Below are 17,512 nucleotides of genomic sequence, written 5' to 3'. Positions count from 1 at the left end.
TAAATTAGTTCCAAGCCCACCGATGTTAGTGAATGCAAGCCTCAAGGGAGGAGGCAAGTTGGATTCGTTTGTCCCTAGGCCTGGTTTATGCTTATTTTTTTTATTGTAGTGTCATCATGTTTTTAAAGAGTTTCAGTTAGGTGAGGGGGAGCTGAACAAGAGGTTATGCAGGATATCAGACATGCAACACAAGTACACCATTAGCTGACCTTTCTTCAACTAGGACTGTGGCCTCGGGAAAGCCCATCGGGGATGAGTGCAGGGTCCCTTTCCATGCGCGACATGGCACTACAAAAATCCCGATATTATACAACTGTTGATGGAGCAGCCGTTCTAAGCGCTACCAAAGAGTTAGGGCTCCTGTACTACCAGTCGGAAACAGCAGCCAGGAACTGTCAATCCGGTACCCTCAGCCCATCAGAAGAAGATCACCCAATCTAATTGCACAGGCATGCGTAGTACTCAAGCACTCTCAAGTGCCCAATTATGAGGGGTGGGATGTGTCGGGAGTGGGGGAACCGCATTCAATGCCCTAGACAAGAAAATAGATCTACCACTTAGTGTTTTGTCGATTCACTTGTGATAGTGTCTCTGCGCCTGACTAATAGGCAAAGAAGGAGTATGAAAGATAGACAGAGCCTATTTCATAAGAACATTCACATCAGCAGTCTTTCTTCAGTTGGAAATGTTGGTAACCTAAGGATTTCGGAAGCACTCTCATCTAAAACGCAAGATATACATCAACAGCAGGATTGAACTTAATTTCTTTTTTCATTATATAACTTCTTCTTCATAACCTTTCTAAATTATTACTATTGTTATATATATATATATATATATATATATATATATACATGCCATTGACCACCCTTTAGACTATACTATGGCTACAACAGTATTGACTCTACCTCTCAATACACCCTTTTTGATATAGCTGCATCTGTCATTTTCCAAAATTCATTACCCCCTATGTATTTTGTACTTTAAATCTAATCAAACACAAGTTCAAATTAATACAAAGCAGTTAGAATAGAACATTTAAAAGTGTTTACAAGAATTATAATCGATATATCTAAAAAAAAAAGTGAAATTGTCTGTATGTATGTGTTTGTACATTTGCCTACCTAAAAAACAATTCAATTTTCAGTCTACAAACTCGAGATTTTATATAAGGGGTATTTTAATTTGGGAAAATTTTTTAATCGGTTTTCGGCCATAAATTTGGTTGCCAAGAGTCAAAAGTCAACGATTTTCCCTATGAAAACTCTAACAAACTCCTCCGCCAATTTTGGGTCTAAACACTTGAAATTTTAGTGTAGGTAACTTAAACATGGATCAAACCTTTTTGGTCTAAACATTTGATATTTTACAGACAAGCATTTTTATTGCTTTAGCCGATAATTTGGTTGCCGATATTTTACTTGTTTTTCTACATTTTTCTTTATTCCAGAAAAAGAGATGATATTCTTGAAATAATTAATATTTTCACCAACCCTGTTTTGTCAAAAAGTAAGTCCATATTTACTACTTTTTTATTTTTAATTTTTTAAATAAATATATATACGAAGAAAAAACAAATATATATACGAAGAAAAAACAAATATATATACGAAGAAAAAACAAATATATATATATATATACGAAGAAAAAACCTACAAAAACTTCGTTCTTTTGTATATTTTCGTTTATACACCGCATCATTTGAACAAACTACTCCATATATTAATATGGATGTCTTATACTTTTACATACACACACACACACACACACACACACACACACACACACACACACACACACACACATATATATATATATATATATATATATATATATATATATATATATGCATTCTCTTTTACGTTGGGACCTGATATTTAATCATCAGGAAGCTTCAATAAATATGCGAAGAAATATCCATTTTCTCTACACATATTCCCCAACTGATTTTTCTTTATGTATTATAGATGCCTTTGTTTATATCTCATTACCTTTGTTTAATACATACACACACACACACACACACACACACACATATATATATATATATATATATATATATATATATATATATATATATATAAGGAACAAAAAGCTTAGTGTGCATAGATATCTTTCAAAAATAACATGGGACATTATTGAGTAATTTACTAAGATAGTATTGAGAAAACCGTAGACATTTATAAACATTTATATCATACAGTACGAATAAAATCGTAAGTAGTCGTAGATAGTTCACATTAAAGAACATTGTATTATTGAAATAGAATTATTTTTATTGATATATATGGTGCGTAAGATATTTGAGGACACCTTAAACACATTTAGAAAAACAGAAAATGAAACTGTTAATTTGTGAAAATGTAGGATTTTTTTATAACAAGACAAATAAAATTAATATTAATTTCCATGTTATTATGTATATATCTTCCTTTGCGATTTATCACCAACTCAATTCAAGTTCGATTGCAAGTTTTGATCAGGTGGCCTTTATTTCTTCCATGTCTCAGCCTATTGCTTCTATCAGAGAGGAATTCTTGTTATAAGGAGACTTATTAACATCCTCTCAACAACACCCACGTGTAATTATGCAGAGGATTAATGGCCGATGAGTAAGGGAGTCATTTGTGTGACATCATCATCGGTGGGAAACAAAATAAACTCCGGTTTTTCTGTATGATTCAATTTGTTTAAGAGTCGTTTTTCACGCATTAAATGATTCTCTAGAGTTTTTGTTGACAGGAACTTATCTCACCTCAGAACGTATATCCAAGATCTTGATACACAGCATTCCTTATTGTTTTTCAGACACTTGCAGATCTTTGACATGATGTTGTATTGACGTCCCGGGATTTTTGTCGATAATTCTATGCACCCTTCTGAAAAACTCAGGTATTCTGAGTGAGTTAAAACGTCGGCAATGTTGTCTTCTTGCCAATTTATCACTACTGATTCTATTTGGGTCCTTTAAAACTTTGCAAACAAAAGATCTGGCGATTTAAGATATTTTGCGATTTCTGAATTGCTGTTTCGTTTTTTTTAGATAATATTACAGTGTTTCTATCCATTTCATTAGTTAGAGTATTCTCTGCCATGGGATCTTCTGAAAGCAAACAAGTATTAAATAGTAGATTTTTAATATAAATTACAAATGTATAAGTGTCCCACATTGCCTTACACCAGAAAAATACCAGTCTAACTTTTTACGAAAAAAAGTCTGAGTGCGTTGTTTTCGTTTATATAAACAATATGACTATCATAAAGAGTGATAAATGGTTTAAAAACTTATGAGTCAGTTTCGTATCAACAACCTGAAGTATACATAGGTTGGAGATAAACTAAAGTTTATATAATACAGATATAAGTGTCCACTTAAATTAACAAAAATATGTACAGTAGCGTCCAAAACTAAGTTTTAGTATGTTATTATGGATGATAACTGTAAGGTTTCCGAGTCGACTATCGTCGTAGTCGTCGTTCCTCTCCTCTACATGCCCTCCCCCCACCATGTGACCACACTACCGTCGTTTTGTGGTCATGTGACTGGAGAATTCCGTGTAGTAGTGAGTTGGTCCTTGCATTTGAGGGGAAAGTGGCCTTGGTGCTCGTGTTACCCTCATGCTGCGTCGTTGTACCGGACTCGTCTGCATTGGCTTGTTGTTGATCGGATCTTGGTCCACCTCCATATCTGTTTCTGATGTGTCACAATCAGCTTCTTCCACCTCCATCATCTCATGCATGTTTCACGGTGGTTTGCTGTCCTCCCTTCTTGGTGTTTGGGGAGGTGGTTGATGGGGTTGTTGGGTGGGTGGATACTCCGGCGTATCCATGACCGGTTTGATTTTCCTGAGGAAACGGCGATTGCGTAATGTGATCCTGCCGCTACCATCCAACCGTATCCTGTACTGCCTGTTACCCATTGTCTCGACGACTCTCCCAGTTTTCGCCCATCGTCGTGGATTTGGTCCCTCCTGATTCTGCACCTGCACAGACTCACCGACTCGGAGCTGTTGGAAGGGGCGGCTGTGTATGTCGTACTGTTCTTTGTTAAGTACGTGCCTTTTCGCCATCGCCCTCTCTCTCAAATCTCTGGTCTCCGTCCAACGCTTGTGGATGTCGTATTTTTTGCGAAGTGCGGGGAGATGGCCCCTTACTGTTCGACCATATAGTATTTCCGCCGGCGACAATCCAAGGTCCTGACTGGGCGTATTCCTATGAGTCATCATCGCCCGTGCTGCCCGATCATGATGTAGGTGTCCGTAGCCATCAACGCAGTCCATCAGCATTCTTTTGGCCGTTTTTACGGCCAGTTCAGCTCGGCCATTACTCTGGGGGTAATGTGCAGATGATATGCGCCTTTTTACGCCCCAGTCTTCTAGGAACGATTTGTATTCTAGTGAATCGAATGGTGGCCCTCCATCGGATGATATTTCCTCCGGCGCACCATACGTGCAAAACCAAACCCTCAGGGCGTTACACACCGCTGCAGCCCTTCCTGATGGTTGTGGTGCGACCTCAATCCAACCGGTATATCGGTCCGCGTATACCATGTAACTTTTCCCGTGCATATCTAGCAAGTCAGTGACTGTCTTTTGAAATGGGAATTCCGGGTTTATGGGTGGCATTAGTGGTTCCCTAGGCTGGGATGGGGCGATTGAATTGCAACTCCGACATTGCGCCCTTGTTTGTCGGATGCTGGCGTCTAAACCAGGCCAAAATAACCGTTGTCTGGCGTTAGCCAACATACCATTCGCCCCTTGATGGGCGGAGTGTAATGCCTCTAACACCTCGGCTCTAAGCCGTTTTGGTATCAAAATTTTGTCCCCTTTTATGGGTACCCCTTCCAGACAATATAGTTGGTCTGCCATCGGCCAGAATTGCCGGATTTCTGGTGGTAGTTCGTGGCGTGACCTTGGGAACCCGTCTTGAATGTATGACGCCAACGTTCGGCACTCCTCATCGGTGGCTGCAGCTGCGACTATCCTATCCCAGGTGATCGCTCGGAACTTGGGGTCATATGCGTATGCAGCTATGATGGATGCTTGTATACTCCCCTCGATTTGCTGGGAAGTGTCAGTGCCCTTTAGTCTACTGTGTCTTGACGACGCCGGGTATCGAGATGTGTAGTCCGGTGCTGCGTTGAGTTTCCCAGGAGCATACCCAATCTGGAACCTGTACATCAACGACCGCTCCTTGAATGAGAACAGGCGGGGATATTTTATATTCTCCAGGATCTGATCCGAGAAAATTTTCACTAGGGGCTGGTGGTCCACGGTGACCAATAGGTCTGGGGATCCCAGGATGAACATCCTACAAGACTCCAAGCCTTAAATCAGCGCTAGAGCCTCCCCCTCTATAGGGGAATAACGAGATTCTGCATCTTTCGTGAAGCGAGACCCGGCCAAAATCATCTTACAGTGGTCCTTACCACAGTTGGGACCTAATTCCGTTGGGCATTGGCAATGCTTCTGGAACAGAAAATACCCAATGCCAACCTTACTGAAGTCGGTTGAAAGGCAGGTCGCTCTGTTCATATCGAAGGTTTTCACCCCTTCTTCGATTTTCTGAACGATATTCCTCTTCGACTCTTCGAAAAGTCTATTCAATGTGTCATCCCAGTAAAATTTACGGTTCTTTGTCCGCAGCAACTCTCGAAAAGGGGCCACTATATCGGCCTGTGCAAATGTATACGACACCTGGTTAACTAAACCAAACCAGGACCTGATACCAGTAATGCTCGTTGGGGTCGGGAAATTGAGAATAGCCTCCGTCATTTTTTTAGTTGGCTTCACGCCGTCCGAGGTTATCACAAAGCCGGCAAATTCAAATTCATCGTCAGCAAATTGAAATTTGTCAGGGTTAAAGACTATCCCACTTTTACCACAATGGGTAATATAGTCCACAGTATGCCAGAAAGCCAATTCTAAGGACCTGTCCCATAGGAGTGTGTCGTCTATACACCGGGTCTTTCGAGGCATGTCAACTGTGATGTCATCGAACCGGCGCGTGTACCCGTCCCCGGATGCGTGAAAACCCTGGGGAGCCTTGAGATACTGATAACGACCCCATTCCGTTATGAACGTGGTCGCGTCCCGGGCTTTTGGGGAGAGTGGCAGACTATGGTACCCATTCCATGCGTCCAAGACAGTCTTTTTGGTTTGGGCAGGCACCACGGACACCTGATTAAAAGGGGACGGTGTGTGATGAGTCTCTCTCATCGTTGCTGCATTCAATTTTTGTAGGTCTACCGTCCTTCTTGGTGACCCGTCTTTCTTTGGAGCGACTACCATCCTCGAACACCAGATCGTAGGTGTGCCTGCTGGTACCGGTTCGATAATACCCAACGCAACATCTCGATCCAAATCATCCTTTACCCTTTTCTTCCAGTGATGAGGGACTGGAATGGGTGTGTGTATGGCCGATGGTTTCGCCCCCGGGATAAAAGTTATATCCAGCGGCCTCCCTAACATGACTTGTAACAGTTGATGGGGGCAGGTGTTGAATGCGCTGGACTTAACGTGTTCACGTAACCACTTCTCTAACCGTTCCCTATTATCTCCAGTGGGGGTAAACGGGATCCTCGCTGGCTTGTCCGGGACGGATTCTCTTTTCGGACATCCACACGGTGCTGTCCCACTTTCTGAAGCCGATAAATCGGCCTTTGATACTCGATGCGGGAAGTCGCGATTGATTACTCCTAGGTCTTTGAGGGCCGATTCTGACTAGTAGAATCTTGACGTGTTTTCTGAAACGTAGACCACTTGTCGCGTTTCCTTCTGACCGAGCTTAATCTGAGTCAGGACCACCCCCTTGATATCTAGGGGTTCATCTGTGATTCCCCGTATCCTGTGGGTGGTAGGTATCAGGATCCTGCTGGTGCACCCTTATATTTTCAATATTTCTGGGCCACTCGAACACGTCTGGGCACCGGTATCTGCAATGGCCTGGATGCGGTGTTTTCGACGGCTTACTCCCTTATCCAAAGCGCACCCGAATTTAGCCTGGGACTCTGGTATCAGGGACACATCGACCATTAATGAGGGTGGTGGCTCAGGGGGACTTCTCCTGAACCCACCACTGCTCCATGCAAGGTGTGGCACTGTTGCTATTCTACCTTTTTGATTGTAACATGCCGGTGCTCCCTCCATTCTGCTGCCGAAAATATTCGATTGACGTGTGGCATCGTTTGTTGACTCCGCCGTCGACCTCTCCTGTTTCCGGCACACTCTTTGTAAGTGGCCTGTGACGCCACAATTAAAACATTTTAGCCCCCTCGCCGGGCAGTTCTTCCGCCCTTTTAACCCACTGGGGTGTGAGGTCCTCCCACACCCTTCACAAGAACTATTCTGAGGGGTTTTGAGCGGCTGCTCCTTCCGAGATTGTTTTTTTCTCGGTTGTTAGTAGGCCAAAAGTCGAGTGTCCGTCTGAACCTCGTTGCAACTGAGGAGCAGACGTCTCTGTAGTTTCTAAACTAACCATCCTGTGAAGCTTCTGCTCCACAGTGGTTAGAATATTTGCTTCGGCCAGCAATTTACACTGGTACTTCGCATTTGCCAGACCGGCTACGAGTTGGCCAGCTATCATGTCCTCCGAATAGTTAACGGCTTGCCGGCAGTTCTCGTTGGGGCACAGAACCGTGAAATTGCAAAACCGTGCCTGGGACCGAAGCTTTGCAAAGAACTGTGCGGGTCCCTCCCCTGTCTGTTGTCTGATGTTATGAAATTTATGTCTATGCACCTCCGGGTGTAGACCTTTCACCGCAATGAACTGTATATGCCTTAAGAGTTGTTCCTCTGTGACAGAATTGAGGGTTTCAGGCCCAACTAAGTCAAATAAAAGTTTATTTACCTCATTTGAGCAGGCTGTCCTTAGTTCATTGCGGATTTCCACGGGGTCGGTAAGGCCGCACATTTGTTTGTATCGGGCCTACGAGTCGATGAAAAGCGCCCAGTTCGCGTCGGTGAATCCATGTTCGATACGTGGCCCGTCTGGTTTCTTGGTGTTAGACCGACTCGAGGCACTCCCTCCGCGAAGCTCATTGTTTTCTCTTTGCAGATTTATTATTTGTTGAATCAACTGCATGTATTGGCCGTCCTCGTGTTGTCCTGACGCCATTATACTCCAAAAATCGTGCAAAAGAAATTATGTTGAAAAATAAATCCTGTTCGTAGCGCTATGTAAGGTTTCCGAGTCGACTATCGTCGTAGTCGTCGTTCCTCTCCTCTACAATAACGATTACCAGTTGTCAAAATGTCGGCTTTTTACGGTTGTTATTTCTAACAAATATGAGGTTTTAAAATGTTGTCCCTTAGTTTTGGACGCTTCTGTATATATTGAATGCATTTATATATGAATAACAATTTAGAAACACTATTTATAATAATGGCAAGCAATCTACAAAAAATTAATGCAAGCAACAGTAAACGTAGTCACTAGTTTTCTCTTCTCTGCGTCAGCCTCTTGAACCAAGTGTTCTCAAGTCCTTCACCACCCTTACTCAAGCCACGCGTCCATGCTGGTTTATCTTCGGCTAGCTCCTCCCACACATTCACATCGATGCCAAGAGCGATCAGATCCCGTTTGGCCACGTCTTTAAAGCGCAGCTCCGGGCGACCACGGCTTCTTGTTCCATTTGCTAGTTCGCGGTAGAGGATATCCTTAGGGAGACGGTCATCAAGCATTCTGCGCAGGTGTCTAAGCCAACGCGATCGTCGTATCTTGAGTATCTGTAACAAGGAGCGGCTGCCGGCACGTCTTAGCACCTTTTCGTTGGTGATTCTATCCCATCAATTGATGCCCATGACATGTCACAAGCATCGGAGATCGTTAACGTTCATTCTTTTCTCGTGACGAACATACGTGGTTCAAATCTCTGCTCCATACAGTAGGGTATTCAGAACACAGCATTCGTAGATGCGGCATTTTGTGCGAGAAGTGAAGTATTTATTGAACCATGCTCTTTCACGTAGTCGGTTGAAAGTAGACGCTGCTCTACCTATGCGGGTTTGTAGCTCTTGTTCATGGATACTCCCTTGTGGATGTTGGATCCAAGATACGCACAGTTCACGACAGTCTCTAGTTCGTGGCCATTGATTGTGATTGGTGCATCACCCTGGTGCATCACAACTGTCTTCTTCACACTGATTACCAGTGCGAACTCCGCACAAGCAGCGCTCAATTTGTCAAGCAGCCGCTGGCGTCCACTTGCGGATTGCGAGACCAATGCAGCATCGTCTGCAAACAGCAGCTCAAGTATTAAGACTTTTCGAATCTTGATTTTGGCCCGTAAGCGAGCCAAGTTAAAAAGTTCTCCATCAGAGCGAGTATGAAGGAAAACACTGTCTTCGTCCTCGTGATTTCCAAAAGCGTGGTGAAGAAGAACTAATAAGAAGATGCCAAACAGTGTGGGAGCCAACACACAACCTTGCTTGACTCCACTGAACTCGTGGAAGTTGTTAGACATGTCACCTTCGAAGAAGAATGAGGATGTCATGTTGTCATGGAGCGATCTTATCAAACTAAGAAGAGTTGGTGGACAGCCCAACTTTTGTAGGATTGCAAACAGACCATCTCTACTGACTATGTCAAAAGCTTTCGAGAAGTCCACAAATGCCATATAGATAGGTCTACGTTGTTCTCTGTATTTTTCCTGGATTTGAGGAACTGAAAATATCATGTCCGTGGTTGAAGCCGCATTGCGATTATGGATAAACGCGGTTTGCAATCTGTTGGAGCGTTGGAAGGCGCATTCTGGCAAAAACTTTGCCGGTGACAATGAGTAAAGATAATGAGTAAAGATATACCACGGTAGTTATTGCAATCTCCTTTGTCTCCATTCTTGAATAAAATGACAATTTTAGCATCTTTCATAGCTGTTGGAAGTTTTCCGTTGCGCCAACTGGTGCAGACGAGGTCTTACAAGTAGGGGAACAGGAACTTATCGCACTTGAGCAGGTCTGCTGGAATTTCGTCGGTACCTGGGGCCTTCCTTACATTTGTGTGTTGGAGAGCTACTTCGAGTTCTGACATAGTTGGAATGTTGTCCAGTTCGACTAGGGTGTCGAAGTTCGGAGTGGAATTTAAAGCTGTGATTGTGATGTTGCGCGATTCAACATATAGTAGAGGGTAGTGCTCCATCCAGCGTTCAAGTTGCTTCGTAGGATCATTGATGAGCTCCCCTGTAGTAGATTTTAAAGGCCAAACTTTCTTTGCGCTCGGTCCAGTTGCCTTTCGTAGTCCACGGTACATCACACGTAGTTTACCGCAGTCAGCAGCAGTCTGGATTTCGTCGAACAGGTTGTTCCAGTAGTTGTTTGCACAGTGCGGAGCAGCTTTCTGGAATTGACTGCGAGCCTCTTTCAGCTTAGACAGGGTGCTGCGTGTCGATCTGCTCCCATAGTTCTTGTGAGCATCGTTTTTAGACAGTAGTAAAGGTTCTAAGATTTCTGCATTCTCAGCCATCCAGTCTTCGCAAGGCGGCCGCTTGATTCCAAAAGATGTGACTGCAGCGTCATGCATCGCAGTTTGCAGGATTTCTTAGGATTTATCCACTTTCACTGCTTCCGCTGGTGCAGAATCTCTCAGTTTATTTTCGAGTGAAGTGCGAAATGCACTGATGCTGTCATTGTTCTTCATTGCAGCCGTGTTGAGACTACCACGTGGTTTTGGCTTACGTGGTGCAGGTTTCTTGTTCGGGAGATCGAGTTGTGTCAGCACGAGTGAGTGGTCGGTATCACCATCGGCGGAGTGGCAGGTTCTTGATCGTTTGTACAGAACCGGTGTCTTTTTTTCTACACAATGCAAGATCCAATTGGTGCCAATATTTGGACCGAGGATGTCTCCAAGAGACACGATGACACATTTTCTGTTCGAACCAGGTGTTTGCAATACAGAGTCCCTGTTGACTACAGAGCTCCAGAGTTCTTGGACCATTTTCATTTATTTTACCAGTACCGAAGTGACCAATAATGTCAGGCCAGGCAGTATGGTTTGCACCGACTCTGGCGTTGAAGTCTTCCAGTACTAGGAGGTGATGGCTGGTTGTGATCCTGCTCAGTATTTCGTTGGGACAGTCGTAGAATTCATCCTTCACATGATCTTCGCGAGGCAGTGTTGGCGCATAGACGCTGATGAGGTGTACTGGTGTATCGGTTCAGTTGATCTTCAGTGTCATAATTCTCTCTGAAATGTTGACCGGAGTGTCGACTACATGTTCTCTGAGTAATTTGTTTGTCACTGCAAAACCTACTCCATGGATGCGATGTTCCTCTTCTGCTTTGCCAGTCCAGAATAAAGTGTAGTTTTGTACCGAGATGGAGCCAGTTCCAGCCAATCTGGTATCCTGAAGAATGACAATGTCGACAGACAGCTTGGCAAGTTCACAGTCAAGTAATGCGGTCTTACGAGGCATACATTGTGCGCAAAGGTTGAGGTTCTGGTCATGCGTTAGACCCGGGCACAGTGTACGAATGCTCCAACTTCCAAGTCGGAGAGTAGTCTTTGAATTGTGATTTGTAACAGGTGAATGATTAACGTCCGTTATTGCCTGACCATCCCACCCAAGCGGCGAACGTGACGGAGTAGCACCTTACTGGCCTGGTTTGAGGCGGGAAGTAGCCACCCACTGGAGCTAAATAGTCCCTCCCACCGTTGCGGAGGATCCGAAGCGCCTGGTCGCGACGTCAACGTGACCAGACTTTTAACTCGTAACTATCTTCTACCGTTGCGAGAGCCTGGGCGAAGAAACTCGGGCGTTGCCCAAGCGGCACGGGTTGAACTTGACCAGAGCCGGTAGAACCCAAGGAAGGACAAGGTCGATACGTTGGTACCGACTCTGGCTGCAGGAGGTGGCCGTTGGCTCATAAGAAGCTACTCCGACCTTTGATAGGTCTTGTTTTTGGTGTCCCCACACCCTCCTCACTCAGGTTACCAAGGGTGGGGGAGCCAGTTTATTCGCCGACGATCCGACCATGAGGAAGCTAGCACTGGGTTACATGGTACCAGTGGAAGTCTAAGAATCAGCTGACACCAAACACTATTTAACACATACGAAAACTAAATTTTCGATAGCTTTACCTTTAACAAAATTGCTGTTTAAATATATATGGGATCTTAATTTCCCTATAGAATTTGTTCTGATATGAAATAGTCATGACTACTTCGTAAAATATCTTTATTTGCTGAGAAATATACGTAATGAAAAAGAATTAAATATTAACATAAAAATTACCAGTTGTTTCTTCGTTAGGAAACAGGTCTGTAAAATTTATTGAAGTTTTGATAAATTGAAAGAAGTAAATTAGTTAAATATGTGAAGCATTTTAATATGGAATGCAGCTATTGGCGTTCGGATCAAAGTGTAGTATCTGTTCTGATGCTGCACTTCACTTTTGTCACTTGACGTTTTGATCTCGGCTTCATAACTGATATATTTTTTTATTTTTGTTATTAACCAGTGCCCCTTTTTGAGGAGAGGGTTTCTCCCCACATTAAAAATCGATCTTGTGTCGTGGGGAGGCAAGTAAACAAACTATTGTTATTTATTTGTATATGCATATATATATATATATATATATATATATATATATATATATATATACAGAGAGAGAGAGAAATAGAGAGAGAGAGAGAGAGAGAGAGAGAGAGAAACAATAGGGAGAATCGAAAATAAAACATAGATTCGGTGTATGCAAAAATAGTGTCGCTTTTTTACCTTCAACAATATATATATATAAACGACATTACTTTTGCACCTACCTAATACTAATGCATATGATGAGGAGCATTAGCCTTCGCAATAACTAGGTATAAAGTGCATCTATATCCGTTATCCCTAATGATATATTGTCCTCATTCAATTTATCTACATTAGTATATATTTTTTCGTTGATTTTCATTTTTTTTTCTTTCGTATCTGTGCCCTACCTTTCTTGTTGAGCTTTTTCATTATCTCGAAAAGTTTCTAATTAAAGAATTCTTCTTTGTTCCTCCGTATATATATATATATATATATATATATATATATATATATATATATAGTCATGCACACATAGTACTGTTTCGCTATTTCACAGCTCATCAGTGCGGCTAGATAGACAACTGCCTCAAGCCAGGATCGAAACCCGACCGCCCAAATGACAGTCAAGGCTTCTCATCATTACGCTATACGACTGCTGCTCTGTGAGTAATGAATCAACAATGTTTTGACATATATATATATGTGTATTTATATATATATACATATATATGTATGTATATACGTATATATATGTGTGTGTATATATGTGTGTGTGTATATATATGTGTGTGTGTGCGTGTGTGTGTGTGTGTGTGCGTGAGCGTGCATACTTTTAATATCTGCAAACACTAGTGTTTCATCCTTGCAGGACTCATCAGTTCAGGGTGTCGCGATTACCGCTATATATATAGTAGGTTTCCTATGATTTCTTGTTCCTAAATTAAAAAGCTGGGTATTTTCGTCTGAGTTTATGTCTCGCAAAATAATTTTTTTTTAAATATCTTGCTAACTGTCTGTTTGTAGAACACAATACCATCTGGCTGCTACCCTGCTTACTATATCACGGTCATTATAAGGAGAACGGCTCAACAAGAATTATTCACATTAGTGAATAATTCTTGTTGAGCCGTTTTCCTAAGTAATCTAGCTCAACACAACTTCCACCATTACTGATCACGTTGTCTAATAATCTCAAATTTAAACTCTGTCTTAGATTGAGCTTCCGCCTTTGAGAAATGGTAAACCCTCATGTAGTTGTGTGTGTGTGTGTACGCCAAAGGATGTAAACGTGTCCTTGGATATAAACAAGACAATGGTCCTATGCAAAATTGAAAAAGTTTGGAAATGTTTCAAAACCTGAAAATAAGACGCATGTGACATATTCATAAAGAATTCCAATAACATGTCGATTTACGTGAAATCATCACCATCATCATCATTATTATTATTATTATTATTATTATTATTATTATTATTATTATTATTATTATTTAACTGGAATTAAATACTGTGTCATTTGTCCGATAGGAAATGAAAGATAATTGAACATTGGTTTATAAAATGAATTACTTTTATTTCAATATTTTTAAAATTATAAATATTCTGCTTCATTATACTGAGTGAACAGTGTATTCTGGGAGATTAGGAATTGTATGTCTTATTCCCATGTTTTGGATTAACATACTTCACTTGTAATTAAATTTTCTCGTCTGCTTTTTCCTGTGTTGAACTCCGGTATTGTGCGGAAATCTATAATCGAATGATGTACTGAACGGCGTAAGATTGTTCAGGCCTTTTGAGAAAATAAAATTGTGTATTTTGTACAGGATTAAACAAAGATAACATTCACACTTTGCCATGTGCCGTTGCGTTTATCATTGATAAAAAAACATGTGATCACAATATGAGCTCTTTCATTGTTTATCTCGCATTTCCTATTAATGGGAAAAATAATTATAACAAAATTACAAGACAATGTAGCTGTTTGATTATATATATCTCTCTGATAACGTAAGAATTACCTAAACTTTTGACACATGTTTAGCACATTTAAAACTTTACATTTTAAAGTCTTATACGTGTCTTATTTCTGCATACAATATGAAATAATCGCAACGTAATGCAACGAAACCTTTAATAATCGAAAATCTATAAATCTGAAGAAGATTAAAATTGTAAATGTTGATTACAACTGTCAAAAGTATTCCGTCAACATTACAATCTTAATTGCACTTTTCAAGATTAAAAAAATCATATAAAGCGTCAGTTTCCTTGACTACACTACCGCGAATCTAATTCTCCGTGGCCTAGACTCTGAGATTTGAGCTAGATAACTAAATCAATTTAAAATTTAACTGGCGCTGTTATGATTGGTGGAGTAATATGGATACTAGGTAATATATAAGCATACATAATGACCAAAAATATAATATTCGTGGCTGATTTTTCACTAAGTGGTTTCTATCATTCTACTTGTTATTATTATACAAATACATTTTGTACGTTTCATTACTTCTTCATTAGCATATGATGCATAAATGAATACTGGTTTATTACCGAGTTTGGATTTGTTTAAATTATACGCTATTTTACATATAAAAATAAACGGAGGAAACTATTTTTGTTCGTAAATTATTAATTATTGCGTTATGCAGTGTCTCTTACCCTTTCCACTCGTTTTTCGTTTCCTTTTTATACTCATTTGGCTTCTTCCTCTAAATATCAAGACCTGACAAAATGATGAAGCTGTATAAATTTTTAGGTAATAAATGATAAATAATCAATATTTGATTAAAACTATACCGGGTAGAACATTAAGAAGCTAACAAATCGCGTATTTTCAAATAGTGTGAAAGAGTTATAGAGAAGCGTAAAAAAGATTAAATTTAAATGAACAAAAAATTAAAGTTCAACACATTTTCCACACAGACGACATATCTAAAATTAATTCAACTTATCACAACACAAACGACTCATCGTAATGTTGCATATTAGTTTTTCAAAAATTGATTTGACTAATTTTGATTCCTTTATCAATGGCTTCAGCGATTGTAATAAAACAAATAGTTCTATTTTATAAAATTTATTTATTTCGTGGACTAAATGTTAGTAGTCGTGTTCCACTTTTCATTCAGTCTCTATTACCTTTATATTTTTAAATGAATTAACGTAATGTCTACCAAGTTTATTTCCAAGTTAAAAAAACATATCATCCGTACATTATCGCAAAGTAAATTGATTTTTGTTGTCTTTATTCATTTATTCATAGTTATTCTTTTTAACATAAATAAATTTGTATCGAAATTATCAAAATCGATTTAACTATGGTTAAATATGTGACTAAACACGGCACTTTCTCTTTCACGTTTTCTACAACGCGATAAATGAAATATTTATTATTTAAATGATTTTAATAAACATTTTACGCTGATAACTTTGTAAATTGTTAACGAGCTAGCAAAGTTTGTAGTAAAGGATAAATCAAATTATCATGATTAAATAATTTATAATTTGACAATTATACTTTCGATAAGAAACGTTAAATAGCTTTTGATACACAAGTTTTTTTAATTATTATATATCCAGATTAATAAGCTAATAAATAATTAATACAATAAAGTAACAAAGTGACGATACACTCATTTGGAAAAAAAAAAAAAAAATTCCTACAAGCCTTAGTTTGTAGTGAACGAGTGTGTATCTCTTAATGTATCTCTTTGCTCCCTTCTTTTGAGCAAAATATGACGCCAAAAACAGTGCAAAATAGAAATAAGACAATTCAAGGAAGAGAAAATGTTATAAGCCAAAATAACTGAGAGATGTATAGACACACACACACATACACACAAACACACACACACAATATACATATATATATATGTATATATGTATATATATGTATATATATAGATATATGTATATATATAGATATATAGAGAAAGACAGAAAAAAGACTGTATGAGCTAGATAGATATATAGATAGATAGATAGATATAGAGATGCATACATATAAGATATATATAATGATATGTATATATATGTATATATATATATGGATTTGTGTATATATATATAGAGAGAGAGAAAGAGAGAGATAATTATATATCTACAGATGTATATAGGTATATAGATAAGTATATACACGGTGACCCCAAAAACGGCCCCTGTGTACACTTTATGTGATATCTCCATTATTTATCCACCGATTGCCCTTATTGTATAGGACATGACAGAATCAACGACCGTGAGTACACCAAGATCCCAGTGGGAGCTGGGACAAAAAATACATTGTGTTAAATTTTACTACAAGACAGGCTCGTTTAAGAAAACCCAGGACAGTTTCATGCGTCAGTTCGAATGTGAAAAGCAGAATAAAGAACTGGATGGACGACTTTGAGAAGTATGCGACCGTGGAGAACCTCGACTCTGCCAGAAAGAACCGTCCAAGCCACTCGGGAAGTCCCAAGAACCGAACAGCCGAGCTGGTCGAAAGAGTGAGAGATTCTCTCCAGCAGAGTCTGAAACGCTCTGTGCGTAAGCGACGTCAGTCCCTCGGTATGTCCCGTGAGACTTGCAGGAGAGTGCTGGTGAACGATATCAGGGCTTACTCATACAGAATATAGACGCTGCAGACCTTACAGCCTCAGACAAGAAGCAGAGGAGGGCTATGGCAGTCAAGATGCTTGAGAAGATCGAGGGAACACCAAGTTTCCTTAACCTCTTTGGACCTCAGATGAAGCTCACTTCCATCTTGATGGAAAGGCGAACTCAAACACAAATATCTTTTGGGGATCCGCCAAACCCAATGAAGTAGCCACCAAGTCCCTGCACTTTCCTAAGTGCACGGTGTGGGTTGCAATCTCGGACAGAGGCATCATCGGACCAATCTTCATCGACGAATATGGCGCAGCAGTGACAGTCACCAAGGAATGGTATGTGGAGGCCCTCAAAACCTTCAAGAGTGCGCTCCAGACCATCTATCCGTCGCTTATGAGC

At 40.3% G+C, this 17,512-nt stretch overlaps 1 long non-coding RNA gene across 1 annotated transcript in view; it reads left to right on the top strand.

Annotated features, from left to right (window-relative positions):
- LOC145247861 (uncharacterized) overlaps positions 1 to 17,512 on the top strand; it is a 313,002-nt gene that overhangs the window by 227,800 nt on the left and 67,690 nt on the right. The window contains exon 2 of the long non-coding RNA XR_013863289.1: positions 1,451 to 1,509. This is a non-coding gene — a long non-coding RNA (uncharacterized LOC145247861). The remainder of the gene's footprint in view (positions 1 to 1,450; positions 1,510 to 17,512) is intronic.

Source organism: Euprymna scolopes, chromosome 26 (genome assembly GCF_053919585.1).
Source record: "Euprymna scolopes isolate OS-2025 chromosome 26, ASM5391958v1, whole genome shotgun sequence".
Classification (NCBI taxonomy): domain Eukaryota; kingdom Metazoa; phylum Mollusca; class Cephalopoda; order Sepiida; family Sepiolidae; genus Euprymna; species Euprymna scolopes.
The sequence above is the reverse complement of the archived record's forward strand: the minus strand, read 5'-3'. Positions and strand labels throughout refer to the sequence as shown.